This window comes from Penaeus monodon, chromosome 12, assembly GCF_015228065.2.
Source record: "Penaeus monodon isolate SGIC_2016 chromosome 12, NSTDA_Pmon_1, whole genome shotgun sequence".
NCBI lineage: Eukaryota > Metazoa > Arthropoda > Malacostraca > Decapoda > Penaeidae > Penaeus > Penaeus monodon.
The window spans coordinates 51,747,636-51,758,919 of NC_051397.1; the positions used below are offsets into that span (position 1 = coordinate 51,747,636).

General features: G+C 37.7%; 1 protein-coding gene and 1 long non-coding RNA gene across 2 annotated transcripts in view; one reads left to right on the top strand and one right to left on the bottom strand.

Annotated features, from left to right (window-relative positions):
• LOC119579751 (ATP-binding cassette sub-family D member 3-like) overlaps positions 1 to 11,284 on the bottom strand; it is an 85,763-nt gene that overhangs the window by 57,749 nt on the left and 16,730 nt on the right. The window lies entirely within an intron of this gene.
• On the top strand, positions 6,680 to 7,914 carry LOC119579574. Its single transcript, XR_005229308.1, has 3 exons — positions 6,680 to 6,760; positions 6,881 to 7,073; positions 7,356 to 7,914. It is a non-coding gene; the product is annotated as an uncharacterized LOC119579574 (long non-coding RNA).

Below are 11,284 nucleotides of genomic sequence, written 5' to 3' on the forward strand. Positions count from 1 at the left end.
GTCACCTGAATGAGGCCTTATGCAACTGAAACTATGCAACTGAAATCTGACTTGATTAGAGAAATAGTATGAAAAAGATATGGAAGATTTGAAATATTTAAAACAAATGATTTCTCAGTTTTCTAGAATCCCAACTGGGAAACAGGTCAATGAATGGAACATAAACACATGTATGAAAATCTACACATACTTATCCACACATCCTCTTTATGTGATATGTAAACACATTCATACTTCTGTTATATATAGTGCAAAACTATATTGTTCCGTAGCCCTAGCTATCCAAACAACTAGCTTATTCTCTTTAATAACACAATAAAGCAATATAAAACCATACTAAAAGAGAGATCATAAGTAATAATGAAAACAATGTTCCGAGGAACAAAAGTCAAAGATACATACTGTCATCACAAATGAGGTATATACAGAGTATATCTTAGTAACAGAGTCCTTCCAATAATTTTCTTAGGCCCTTGACAATGGATGCATTCAACTTAGTGCTTTACAGATTAACATGTTCACAATAAAGAAAATATTCAATTGTCTTGAAAATAATGACAAATATGATGAGAATATCAACAATATTGCAAAAATAATAACAGCAACAACAGTCATGGTAGTTGTAGAAGTAGGAGTAGGAGTAGTAGTAGTGGTAATAGGGGTAGAAGTAGTAGCAGTAATAATAGTAGCAGTAGTAGTAGTAGTAGTAGATGTAGTAGTAGAGGTAATAGAAAAAGTAATAAATGTAATAGAAATAACAGAAGTAGTAGTAGTAGAAATAGAAATAGAAGCCATAATAGACATAGAAGTAGTAGAGGTAGGGGTACCAGAAGTAGAAGAAACAGAAAAGGAAATAGAAGTAGTAGTAGTTGTAGTAATAGTAATAGCAAAAGTAATAGTAGTAATAGTAGTGGTGGTAGTAGTAGTAGAAGCAATAGCAGCAATAATTAATAATAAAAATTATAATAATTATATTAATAGTAATAGTTACAGTAACAGTAATAGTATTAGTAATATTAGTAATAACAAAAGCAATGATGATGATGATGATAAAGATAATGATAATAACAACAACAGGAATAATTATTATAATAATCATTACAATGATAATGATAAAGAAAAAGGTAACGATGATAAAATAATGATAAAAATAATGATGATGACAATGATCGTAATAATAATAATAATCATAATCATCATCATAATAATAATAACAATTACAATAACAATAATAACAATAACAATAAAAAATAAATAAATAAATAAAAACTTATAATAATAATAATAATAAAAAATATATATAAATAATAATAATAATAATAATAATAATAATAATAATAATAATAATAATAATATTGTGGTAACAATAATAATCATAATAACAATAATAATCATAACTATAATAATAAAAAATAATAACAGCAATAACAATAATGGCAGAAACAAACATCAAAGCAGCATAGATATTAATGCAAGGTATAATTACATCTCACTTTCTTCTTTGCTAACCCTTAGCCTCTGAATGATGTGGAGTCCACCTCACAACCAACTTGGCCGTGGCTCCAGGCAACAGGTCATTCACATCATTACTATGATGCATGCATTACATTCAATGCGGTTCTTAAACCCAATGACTACGGGATTATGTAGTCACCTGTATTTCTTTGTGCATTTTGTTACATACATGGCTCAACATGTGCTCAGCCAGCAAGGAGTCTATCAATAGGCCTTAGTGACTGATCCTGATTTCCCCATTCCTTGAATTTATAGGAAAATGGGTTTTTCTCTCTAATAATCGTGACACTGGTATTATTCTTATTGATATTATGATATCATAGGTGTTATTAAAATATTAATAACATTAAAGACAATAAAATAATACAGATGAAGCTTTTAAAAAATCAAGGAAAAGGGTAATCAGGTGAGACAGGTAAGACTAATTACTGACTCCTTGGTGACTAAGCACTTATAGAACCATCTACATGTAAAGACAATTGATGTGCTTTTATTACAGTGAGCATGGCATTGTAGTCTTGCCATCTGTGCCATTGGGTTAAAAGGAACCCTCACGCCCATGTCTCATACCTGGTGCATTGCCTGAGGGAGAATTGGATGTGTAATGCTCCAATTGTAATTGCTCCAATGTGTAATGCTCCAATTCCAATGCCTGGAAGATGTCACATACCAAAACATTGCACTCTCTTGCTAATGTTGTGAACCTGTGAGTAACCTCTAGTTTATATGATCATTCATCTTGTGTCAACTATCCTAGATTGTCAAAAAGCTCTCTGACAGTATGACACACACAAGAGAAGTACTGAAGCCATGCGAGTAGCAGCCTTGTATATAACTGCATGCAATCTCTTATTTCATAAGAATAAGATTTGCAAAAATGAGAGAATATCCTTTATTTTTCCCTCAATAAAACCATATTCCATCTTGTACAGACTGTAATGCACATAATTAATTGAAATGGACTCTAATGCACATAATCAGATTACTACAGGTTCAATCTAGCAACTAAAATGAAGATCATTTGTCTCTGTACATGCAAAAACACTAAAATCATGTTTTGGATACAAGTGATACAAAAAGAAATTATCATATCACTTTGTTGGTACAGTGTGGAAAGTGCCCCATCTGAAAGAGGCAAAGTCTCCCAGAGGCATTGGGTTAAGGTAAATAAAATACACAAAGAAGCTTCATTACAACACAGTGCTAAACATCCCTTGAATTTACATAGTGACTGGTGGAAGTTATTATGCAGTACGTGGTGGAAGCAGTGATGTGGTTGTCACTGTGATTAGGCTTCAGATTACTATGGCAATGTTGCTGAAACTGCAAGCTTTCAATATCTTAGATATTTCCCTAGCTTTCCTATTTATCTTTTTTTTTTGGGGGGTGTAAATCTATTACAAATATATCAATAATCTCTAAAGCTTTAATAATGTTAATACTTATACATCATCTTTTATTACCACTGTCATTACATAATGCCTAATTGAGATAATAATTCACAAATACTGATCACGATGCCAATATTCCAAAAAACTTTCAAGAGCTAGTGTTGCATCAAAATGGTTACTATTCAACTGTTGCACCTTTTTTCAATAAGTTATAGAAGAACTTATGACTGCCACTTTTCATCAACCAGGTCTTTTTAATGAGTCATCGTTATCTATTCAATTATTAACCTATTCTTGTTTATTTATCTTTTTATTATTATCAATATTTTTGCAAGTAATGCAAATCACTTGAAAAAAATATCACAGATAAGAGAGAAGAGAAAAAAATAAATAAATCAAAAATTATTTTCTAGTCAGAGAAGTAAAATCAATAAAATGGGTACTATCAATAACAATCACTTATCAAATAATTGCAGAAACACAATTTTCCTCTAATTTGTATCAATGAATAAATATGTAAATAGGCTGAACAAAAAAATATATAGTTACTATAATGAAACTGACCATAATCATTTTTTTTTTATCCCACACACAAACATCTGCAGGAAACTAGAAACTAATAACGTTATACTCTGGCAAGACTATTGCATAAAAAATAAAAAAAACTTTGCCGGACATCCATTTGAGTATCTAACCGATGGGAACTTGCTATGCTTAACCTCTTGAATCCGATGAAGACTATATTGTCATCGATGAAATAACCAGAGTTTCCAGTTTCCTCACTGTCTCAGTCAGGTAAAGGTTGGATTTGTTCCAGGGGTACCAGCCTAGAGGGTTTGTTTTTCTAAAGACTTATCTTAACAAATTTTGTTTCCTCTGTTAGAGCTAAAGAATCATCATCTGGATTCATTATGAAACATGACATCCCTTTTTGAGAGAGCATATAATGCAGAGGTTAAACCTACCACTCAGTATATGTCAAGGATATATGCCCTAAAATGGGTTGTTTTAACCTCAGTGCATAATCCTCTTAGACTGATTATCTGCATTTGCTTGATGTTCCTACCTTTTTTGTCACTAACCTAAAGCATTTTGGTAATTTAAATATCACTAATATCTTGCAATGCAGTACATGGTACTTCATTGTCAATATTAGGAACCTCCATCTATTACTCTGTACTATGACAAATATCACTGGAAACATGATTTATTGATCCCTTTATGATCTGGTTCTCAGAAGTTTATAACATGTACATCTTCTATACAACAAGTAGATAATTTCCTATGCGACAGCATCTAAGAAAGTCACAACATTCAGGATTCAACAGAAATGGATAAAGAAAAAGATAAGTAGACATAAGCAACCTGAAATTAAAGCTTAAATATAATATAACATTAAAAAATAGTGATACAAAAAAACAACAAAAGACATTCCCATTTAGAAATATTGCAAGATAACAATTTAAATAGAATTAAAATTCTAGGCTGAATGAATGCTTCCTGACACAACTTGTAAAGGCATTACCTCATAATTTAACTTTATGATAAAATGCAAACAATTGTGTTACATAAAAGAAAGCTTAAAATATATATATATATATATAATTCAGTTTTCAGGGATTGGCTCACTTTCTTCTTACTCTCTGATTCCCACCATCAGAACGTCCACAAATGGCTGTTAGCTACAAAACTATAATTCAGTGGGTGTTCAACCTCCTCTTGCTTTTTCCATCACCTTCCAGCTAACTTCATGAGGCAGTCCTCAAGATCCAAATTCTTGTGTGTCTGGTTCGATGCGCTTGTACTCGAAGGAGCCACGCCCGTCCATGTGCAAGTAGTACTGAAGGGAGACAAGAAGTGGGATTTGGAAGAAGAGCAATAACAAAAGGCATCAGTGTACTTGATATGATGTTAGTTATATTGGGACTGTCTCTTGCTATATTTTGTAAAACTAATAAACAAATAAATAGCTAAATAAACATTAGAAGTGAATAACCAAACAATAAATAAACAAAAAAAAATTATGCAAAGACAAACATGAATGAGAAGCAGTGAAAATGCTTAGTGTTTTTTCACCTTTTCTTTATTTTTCACTTTTTTTTTTTTTATTATTATTATTATTATTATTATTATTATTATTATTATTATTATTATTATTATTATTATTATACAAATCAATAATGTCTCATTCATATTCTTAATGAGCACACTGGGCAAATGGTACATGCATTGTCCACAATGGTTTTGTTTTGTACATTTTATTTACACTGATGGCCTCATGAGCACCAAGTCACCAAAGAATCAACTATAGTCGGCTCGATTGCTGGATTCAAGTGTGGCTCACGCATGGAGTGGAAGTAACTTCTGTTACAAGAGAGGAATAACAGACTATCCCAAGTGTATCAGCTGCCAAAAGAAGTTTGCAAGAAGTTTGGGCAGTGACAGCTTTAGAGAATATTAATAAAACAAAACCTCAGTAGACACTGATTGTGTACATGTAAACTCAGCATTAATGGTTTAAGACATCTAAGTACTTGATATATAATCACAATTTGAGTATCCTTCCTGAAATATAAGAGTGAAACTACTCCCACATCAAAACACAGACATGTTTGTCTACAAAGTCTAGTAACAATATAAGGTACTTTATATAACTTAAATAATTCTAAAAAGACTGAATGAAGCCACATCAGAAATGAATTTTGGTCAGGAAGGAGTTTTGACATTAAATATATCACATCATTGACAACTTTTTGTTGGTACTAATTCTCAAATTTACTTGCATTTTGTGCATTTCTTTATCTTTTAAAAATGAGAATATCTCCCTTTAGATATTACAGGTACGTCTAATGTTGAACAATAATAAAGTATGAGCAACAAAAATTTCCAAAAATTTTTGTTACTCTATATTCAATGCTTTTGCTGCAGTATCCAGTTACAAATCCTTAGTATTTCAATATGGACGATTTCTATATATTATTTTTCACTACAATACAAACATTTCTGTTCTTAGTTGCTGTACCTCTTTCTATCTTATTTCATTTTTTTCAGCTCACCTTAACATTTGTGGTTTCACTAATTCCCCTTAATGTCATCTGTATCCTTATTCTTAATCCAATTCATCTTTACATTTCTTCTTCCTCTAAAATAAAGCTGAAATTTCATATAGTTTTCTCATACATGCTGAAATCTCAATACATATTACCAACCTCATGATGCTTCCACAGGCTTTTGCGGTGAGAAACTGTGAAGAGAGTGATCCCCACTTTACTGCAGTACTGGTACATGGCATCCTCAACATCTACACTCACTGCACTTGTGCATTCATCTAGGATAGCAAACTGGGGCTTGTGGTAAAAGAGACGGGCCATCTGAAAAAGTAAATGCACATTACCTTACTTTAAAGAAAAGGTGAACATTGCATATGATTGATTTTTAAAAAGATTGGATTAAAGGCACTTAAAATTATTTTATAGGAACAAATGTAAGATGCAGGTATCAGGCTTTACACAAAGTTATTAACCCACAAATTTTTATAATTCTTTTGCATTAATTTTCCCATACTTTTCACTCGCTTGAGTTTAAAGGAAAAGTCCCTGGCAAATTCTATCTTACTCCTATCATTTGATCCTAAAAGATAACATTTTCAGATTACTACATTATATTTTTGCATAAAATTATACTTCTTTTCATATATTTATGGGCGGAATTAGCCAACAAAAAGTTTTAAATATTGACTTTTCTTTTCTTTATTTTTTTTCTTTTCTTTTACGGTCTGAATTATGGTCCATGGGTCGTAATTCTTACCAAAATATCATAAAAAATATTCTACAACCATTTCAACTCTACAAAGGGTATGTCAGGTCCCAATTTTTTTATTTCCACCTATTTTGGGGGGAAACACTAGCTACCACTGCAAACTATTTTTAGACATTTATAATATTTAATAAACTACATCTCACTAATTTTTCCAGAATTAAAAAACTGAGCTCTGATGCCCTGATCCAGTGATCTTCCAACCCTTGCTTGCTTGAGATTTGCGAAGTTCTAGCTTCGCCCGGGCCTTTCACTTATGGCCCGGCACTTCCAACCCATGTGACAAATTTTGAGGAGGTGGACAGTACTGAAGGAAATGTAAACAAAGAACCGAGATGTGGCCATTGGAAGGTTGGACGCTTGCCAAACTTTGTTATCTACAACAAATTTTCACTAAATCTAATAATATAAATCATAAAAATTAATTCTGTATATTTAACAGAGTGACTTTTGTCAAAGTTAGAGTTATTGTTTTCTATAGGTAACATATTTTGTAAGGGAACCTCTTTTTTTATGAAAATAGATATTCCTGTCTAAAATATTTCATATGTATTTTTTATCACAAAGAAAACTAATGTAATTTTTAAAAATAATAAGAATCAGATTTTTACTTTCCTTTTTTTTTTTAATCAGATTATGAAGGAATGGAGAACTGAGTGGCAATTCCATGTAAGGATTATGTATAATTACATAATCCTTGTATGAAAACAGATTCATTCAATACTGAGTATTAAAGGCCCATCATAGGAGTGCAAGACTGACTGGAGCCACTGGAGCTACAGCCTACGGTACCATAAACAGATCACATATCTTTCCAGAAACGTATGAAAAGGATGTGATAGCTGTTTCAACTGTTTACAAAGGATGTTTTGCAGCTTGATTTTTTAATTTCCAGCTAGTTTTAATTGGCAACAGGTGTCATTACAAACTATTATTTTCAGTAAAAAAAAAAATTGACTAAAGCTTGCATACTTTATCAAATTCTAAAATAAACATTGCCTGCGACACACTCTTCACACTGAAGTGCTCTTTACAATGGTTGTGATCAATTTCAAATCAAAACAAATTTGAAAATGGCGGGTGGTACCATCCACTAGTGCAAAGCCAAAACAAAATATTGTTATCATAATTTACAATTTTACCTTTCAACATAAGTACTTCATACTTAGTACACACACTGACCACTGCATAAACTAGAGCATATTATCATCATCATCATCATCATCAAGGGGCTAACGCCGACGGGGGCGCATGGCCGCATCCACCCTTCGCTTCCAGCCACGAGGATCCCTCGAGGCGAGTCTCCAGGCAGGCACACGGCCCATCTCTAGTTCCTCACGACAGGTCTCGTCGAGCTGCCCAAGCCATGATCTCCTAGGACGTCCCACAGGTCTCCTCCACCCAGGGTTGTCTCGCAGAGAGACAACCTGGTGGGCAGGGTCGTCCATAGGGAGGCGAGCTAGGTGGCCATATAGCCTGAGTTGGCGATCCCGGATTATGCAAGTAACAGGTCCCATGCTAGTCTCACGGTGTAACCGCCGGTTGGACACGTGGTCCTGCCAACTGTACCCCATGATCCGGCGAAGGGACTTGTTACAAAAGGCATCAAGGCGAGACTCCAAGGCACTGGATAGCGTCCAGGTTTCGCTTCCATAGAGCAAAACTGGAAGTATCAAGGCCTTGAAGACACGCAGCTTGGTCCTTCTGCATAGGTACCGACATCTCCAAACGCTCTTGTTGATCGAGTTCATGGCTCCTGTTGCCAGACCAATCCGTCTACTGACTTCCTGGTCTGACAACCCAGAGATATGGACTACGCTACCAAGGTATGTAAAACTTTCTGTGACTTCAACGTCCTCGCCGCAAGCATGGATCGACTGAACGGGTTCCCCTAACAGGACCCCAAAGTCCTGAATCTTGGTCTTGGTCCAGGAGACCTCTAGGCCTAGGGGCTTCGCCTCATTGCTAAATGCATCAAGAGCCGCCACAAGTGACTCCAAGGACTCAGATAGGATGGCAACATCGTCGGCAAAGTCAAGGTCCGAGACCTTAATATTGCCTAGTTGCTCCGCACTGACTTTGGCTAGTAGCTCTGCTCATTATCCAGTCCATACAAGTGTTGAAAAGTGTGGGTGCAAGGACACAGCCTTGCCTCAACCCTGAATTAACAGGGAAGAAGTTCGACATACCCCCACCACACTTTACAGCACTTTCAGTACCAGTATAGAGGCTTGCTATCATGCCAATAATCTGTGTCGGAATTCCCCTGAGCCTCAGGATCTCCCATAGCGATTCCCGATGCACCGAGTCAAACGCCTTCTTGAGGTCGATGTAGGCTGCAAGCAACCCACGACCAAACTCACGACGGCGTTCCACAATTACTCGAAGCGCCTAGTATACGGTCTATTGTGGACTTGCCAGGAGTAAATCCAGACTGCTCCGGTCTCTGGTGCCTCAGTAGGTGGTTGCGGATCCGTTTCAGAAGAATGTGAGCGAGAACCTTGCCTGGTATGCTGAGCAGTGTAATGCCACGGTAGTTTGCTACAGTCCCATCGATCCCCTTTCCCCTTCCAGAGAGGGATGACCACGCCCCTCAGCAGGTCAGGGGGAATGGTACCAGACTGCCAAATGGCAGTCAGGACTGTATGCAGGCCCCGAGCCATAGGTTCACCCCCAGCCTTTAGCAGTTTTAGCAGGGATATCACATATGCCTGCAGCTTTCCCACTCTTCAGCTTGGAAATCGCCAGCCTAACCTCTGTTAGGGTAGGAGGTTCCTCGCTGATGGGTGGGTCCGGCACAGGCACTGAGACATCGCTTGCATCCAAGCTAACTGTTGGAGGATCCACCTGGTACAACTGTTCAAAATACTCAGCCCAACGTTCACGAACCCCAACATGATCTGAGATGATCCGTCCATCCGCTGATCGGACTGCAGTCATCTGTGAGGAGGGCTTAGGGTTCAGTTTTTCTCAGGGCTTGGTAGGCAGGGCGAAGGTCATTTACCAAGAAATGGCCTTCGACCTCCTCAGCAAGATTCCTGATGAACTGTTCCTTGTCCCTTCTCAGCAGTGTCCGAGCCCTACGCACCATGGAACGACGCAAGACTTGATTCCCATTCAGCCGAGCCTTGCGACAAGCTTCAGTGGCCTCTAATGTCTCCAGGGAGATGGTATTCTGCCTTGTCCTTGGGCGTATGCCAATGGACTCCTGAGCTGCTTCGAGTGTTACGCGCTTGAAGGACTCCCACAGAGCAACTGGATCTGTCAGGTTGCTGGTTTCTGAGAATCGGTCAGAGACTGCCGTGGCGAACCCACGGGCACACTCCTCCTCCCCTAGTCTGTCCAAGTGAAACACCTTAGGGTGGCCACTGGAGGGACGGGGAGTTTTGAAGTGGACCCGCAGGGTAGCCACAAGCAGCCTATGGTCGGTGCCACAGAACTCAGCACTCCGGTAAACCCTGCAGTTCTGGAGGATCCTCCATCGCGTGCTGACAAGAATGTGGTCGATCTCCTTGGCCACTGTACCCGTATCGCTGTACCAAGTCCAGCGATGCGAGTTGGAGCGCTGGTACCAGGAGCCAGAGATCCTCATTTTCTGGGACCTAGCAAAGTCCCGGAGAAGGAGGCTATTTCTCGCTGCTGGGATCAGCTCCCGAGCCATGGGGGCCGACAGACATCTCGTAGCCAGCTCGGTCACAGCCGGATACCGCATTGAAGTCGCCCAGAACAATGCGAATGTCTCGCCGGGGGCAATCGTCTGCCACAGATGCGAGTTTGGCGTAGAACGCCTCTTTCACATCGGTTTTATGTACATCGGTAGGAGCGTATACAGCAATAAGAGACATGAAGCCAAAAGCATGCTTCAGTCTCAATGCCATGATACGCTCATCAACCGGTGTCACCTCGACTACCGCAGGCTGAAGTCGACTGGAGATGGCTATGGCTACACCCTGGAGGTGGTGACCATCGCTGCGGCCCGACCAGTAGTAGGTGTAACCACCCACACTGATCGTGCCGCTACCAGGTCTTCTCACCTCTGAGAGGGCAGCATATTACCAGAGTCTCAATGCAGAGCATATTGACACAAAACACATTTTGAAAGAAAAATCTCATTGTAATTTTCCTTTTTCCTCATACTGGTATAAAAATATTATTTTAACATTCACATACTAATGTCTAACCATAATATCATTATCAAATACCATATTTATGCTTACAACAAGCTAAAGTCCATGCAGGTGTACCTGGCACAAATTACCTGCATTAGCAATGTAGCTATAGGCACTTATTGGCCTCACCACTCCAAGAAATCCCCAGAAATGGGCTCCAAGATTCATGTACAAATGCCATAAGTTAACCAACTCCAAATGACCCCTCTAACCCACCCCCCTGGGATGGTCCCCCTTAAGGTTAAAATAAAATTTTAAAAAATCCACTTACTGCAATCCTCTGTTTTTCTCCACCTGACAAGACGTCCATCCAATCTGCAACGGCATCCCAGCCTCCTTCACGGTCAAGGATGTGGAGTGAGCTGTACCTGTGATCTCGGTTGTGTGCGTGAT